Consider the following 4,566-nt stretch of genomic DNA (forward strand, 5'->3'; position numbering starts at 1 on the left):
CTGTAGTCGTTTGGGAATCGAATGGAGGAGCCAGCGCGAATCGAGCTGCCGCTAACTGCGACGAGGCGCGCGGAGCGCGGAAACCGTTTATCAGCCCGCGGCCGCACGTGGCGAGGCGTGGCCCGGGCTGGGGGCGGGGAGCCGGGGACCAGGGGCCGGGCGGGGGCCTTTGTGCCGGGCCTGCGCAGTCCACGCTCCTGTAGCCGGCGCGAGGGAATAGATGCTGAGCCAGGGAGCTGGGTGCGGAGCTCAGCAAGGGGCCCACGGGTCGCGAGGAAGTGAAGAAGAGCTGGGGCTGGGAGGAAGACTCTCCTCGCTGGGGTGCTGTCACCACACCCGCCCACAGCTGAGAAGCAACTCGGCCTGCAAATCAGAAGATTTCCTTCCACCTGCGAGTGCTGCCTTTGCCTCCTGCAGGAGAAAAGGTATCGGTGTTCGTAGCATGAAGGGTGAACGAGTTGGACAGTGAGAAAATAAATTTTTTAAAGATATTCTTTTCTTGAGCAGAGCGAGTGGAATTTCAGGCGCTTTACCCAGTCAGGTGTTGCACTCTTATGTCATAATTACTTCTCACTTTCAAATCCCAGCTGGCTTTTTTCCAGTCTACATTCAGTCTAAAGCCACATATAAAAGAATGTGTTGCTGCAGTTAGGGTTGATGCAGCTGAAGAAGGTAATGTAAAACCAAATAATCAGAGGATTTCCCCCTTTTTTGAAATTATTTTAATTTTTAGTGCCTCAGCTTTCATAAGAACTTACATGTGCTGAATGGTTCTATAAATATAATTGATACCTTTTATGTAAGATATTTCAAAATGTACGTGGAGACGCACACATAAAATACGTCTTCCCTTCTAGCCTATACTCTGAGAGCAGGGATTTTGATTACTAACCTTTGTGCCTCTGTACCAAGCTCATAGATGATCAATAAAATTTGGTCAGTGAATGAAAAACCACCCTCAGAATGGAGCATAGTAGAGACAGAGTACTCTAAGAATCAGGTCAATAAAAATTGTGTAGAATTTCTAATCAAGAACATAGGAAATATTTTGATAAAGCTGGAATTTTTAAAAATAAATTTATTTATTTTATTTTTGGCTGCGTTGGGTCTTCGTTGCTGCATGCGGGCTTTTCTCTAGTTGCGGTGAGCCAGGACTACCCTTTGTTGCGTGCATGGGCTTCTCACTGCGGTGGCGTCTCTTGTTGCAGAGCACGGGCTCTAGGCACGTGGGCTTCAGTAGTTGTGGCACGTGAGCTCAGTAGTTGTGGCTCCCGTGACCTAGAGCACAGGCTCAGTAGTTGTGGTGCATGGGCTTAGTTGCTCCGCGGCATGTGCGATCTTCCCAGACCAGGGCTTGAACCCATGTCCCCTTCATTGGCAGGTGGATTCTTAACCACTGCGCCACCAGGGAAGCCCAAAGCTGGAATTTTATATAATGGTTATACTGATATATAATTAATCTAATGATTTATGTTAAGTGAGATAGCCTATCAAAAATGTTTAGCGTAATACCTGCTTAGTAGCTCAAATATTAGCTCTTAGTTTTGTTATTAGACAAATATGGACCAAATTGTGTCTGCCCCTCCCCCAAAATTCATATGCTGGAACCCTAATCCATGTAACTGGTGTCCTTATAAGAAGAGAGAAACACCAGGGATACCTGTGCACAGAGAAAAAGGCCATGTGAGGACACAGTGAGAAAGTGGCCATCTTTAAGCCAAGGAGAAGGGCCTCAGGAGAAAACAGACCTTCTGACACCTTGATCTGGGATTTCCAGCCTCCAGAACTGTGAGAAAATAAATTTGTTTTTTAAGGGATTCAGTCTATGGTATGTTGCTATGGAAGCCCTAGGAGGCTAAAATATATGCTTATAAAGAATCTCATTATATGTGGTAGGTAGAATTCTGAGATGGTCCCCAAAATTTCCACCCTCTCCAGTTATGCAAACACTAATCTAGGTGCTGCTGTGAAGGGATTTTGCAGGTCTAATTAAGGACCCTAATCAGTCAACTTTAAAAAGAGAGACATTAACCTGAGTGAGCCTGACCTAATCACCTAATCAGGCGAGCCCTTAAAAGGAACTGGGCTCTTCCTGGGGAGAAAGATTCAGAGCTAGAGAAAGAATTACGATGAGGGAGATTCTCCATTGCTGCTTTGGAGATGGATGGGGTTATGTTGCAAGGAAGGTGGGTGACTTGGAGGAGCTGAGAGTGGCCCACAGTTGACACCAGCAAGGAAAGCAAGACCTCAGTCCTGTAGCTGCAAGGATCTGAATTTGGCCAAGAACAAACAAAGGAGGCCTTAAAAGGAGCTCAGCCTGGCCACTACCTTCATTTCAGCCTTGTAAGCTCTGAGCAGAGAACCCAGTCATGTGGTGCTCAGACTTACAACCTATACAGCTGTGATCTTATAAATAGGTGTTTTGTTTTTTTTTTACATCTTTATTAGAGTATAATTGCTTTACAATGGTGTGTTAGTTTCTGCTTTATAACAAAGTGAATCAGTTATACATATGTTCCCATATCTCCTCCCTCTTGCATCTCCCTCCCTCCCACCCTCCCTATCCCACCCATCGAGGTTTTCACAAAGCACCAAGCTGATCTCCCTGTGCTATGCGGCTCCTTCCCACTAGCTATCTATTTTATGTTTGGTAGTGTATATGTGTCCATGCCACTCTCTCACTTTGTCACAGCTTACCCTTCCCCCTCCCCATATCCTCAAGTCCATTCTCTAGTAGGTCTGTGTCTGTGTGCCGTCTTACCCCTAGGTTCTTCATAACATTTTTTTTTCGTAGATTCCATATATATGTGTTAGCATACGGTATTTGTCTTTCTCTTTCTGACTTACTTCACTCTGTATGACAGACTCTAGGTCCATCCACCTCACTACAAATAATTCAATTTCGTTTCTTTTTATGGCTGAGTAATATTGTATTGTATATATGTGCCACATCTTCTTTATCCATTAATCCGATGATGGACACTTCGGTTGTTTCCATCTCCTGGCTATTGTAAATAGAGCTGCAATGAACATTTTGGTACATGACTCTTTTTGAATTATGGTTTTCTCAGGGTATATGCCCAGTAGTGGGATTGCTGGGTCATATGGTAGTTCTATTTGTAGTTTTTTAAGGAACCTCCATACTGTTCTCCATAGTGGCTGTACCAATTCACATTCCCACCAGCAGTGAAAGAGTGTTCCCTTTTCTCCACACCCGCTCCAGCATTTATTGTTTCTAGATTTTTAGATCATGGCCATTCTGACTGGAGTGAGATGATATCTCATTCTAGTTTTTTTCGCGGTACGCGGGCCCCTCACTGTTGTGGCCTCTCCCGTTGTGGAACACAGGCTCCGGACGCACAGGCTCAGCGGCCATGGCTCACGGGCCCAGCCGCTCCGCAGCATGTGGGATCTTCCTGGACTGGGGCATGAACCCATGTCCCCTGCATCAGCAGGCGGACTCTCAACCACTGCGCCACCAGGGAAGCCCTCATTGTAGTTTTGATTTGCATTTCCCTAATGATTAATGATGTCGAGCATTCTTTCATGTGTTTGTTGGCAGTCTGTATATCTTCTTTGGAGAAATGACTATTTAGGTCTTCTGCCCATTTTTGGATTGGGTTGTTTGTTTTTTTGTTATTGACCTGCATAAGCTGCTTATAAAGTTTGGAGATTAATCCTTTGTCAGTTGCTTTATTTGCAAATATTTTCTCCCATTCTGAGGGTTGTCTTTTGGTCTTGTTTATGGTCTCCTTTGCTGTGCAGAAGCTTTGAAGTTTCATTAGGTCCCATTTGTTTAATTTTCTTTTTATTTCCATTTCTCTAGGAGGTGGGTCAAAAACGATCTTGCTGTGATTTATGTCATAGAGTGTTCTGCCTATGTTTTCCTCTAAGAGTTTGATAGTTTCTGGCCTTATATTTAGGTCTTTAATCCATTTTGAGCTTATTTTTGTGTATGGTGTTAGGGAGTGATTTAATCTCATACTTTTACATGTACCTGTCCAGTTTTCCCAGCACCACTTATTGAAGAGGCTGTCCTTTCTCCACTGTACATTCCTGCCTCCTTTATCAAAGATAAGGTGACCATATGCGCGTGGGTTTATCTCTGGGCTTTCTATCCTGTTCCATTGATCTATCTTTCTGTTTTTGTGCCAGTACCATACTGTCTTGATTACTGTAGGTTTGTAGTATAGTGTGAAGTCAGGGAGCCTGATTCCTCCAGCTCCGTTTTTCGTTCTCAAGATTGCTTTGGCTATTCGGGGCCTTTTGTGTTTCCATAAAAATTGTGAAATTTTTTGTTCTAGTTCTGTGAAAAATGCCAGTGGTAGTTTGATAGGGATTGCATTGAATCTGTAGATTGCTTTGGGTAGTAGAGTCATTTTCACAATGTTGATTCTTCCAATCCAAGAACATGGTATATCTTTCCATCTATTTGTATCATTTTTAATTTCTTTCATCAGTGTCTTATAATTTTCTGCAAACAGGTCTTTTGTCTCCTTAGGTAGGTTTATTCCTAGATATTTTAATCTTTTTGTTGCAATGGTAAATGGGAGTGTTTTCTTGATT

This window comes from Phocoena sinus, chromosome 2 (genome assembly GCF_008692025.1).
Source record: "Phocoena sinus isolate mPhoSin1 chromosome 2, mPhoSin1.pri, whole genome shotgun sequence".
NCBI lineage: Eukaryota > Metazoa > Chordata > Mammalia > Artiodactyla > Phocoenidae > Phocoena > Phocoena sinus.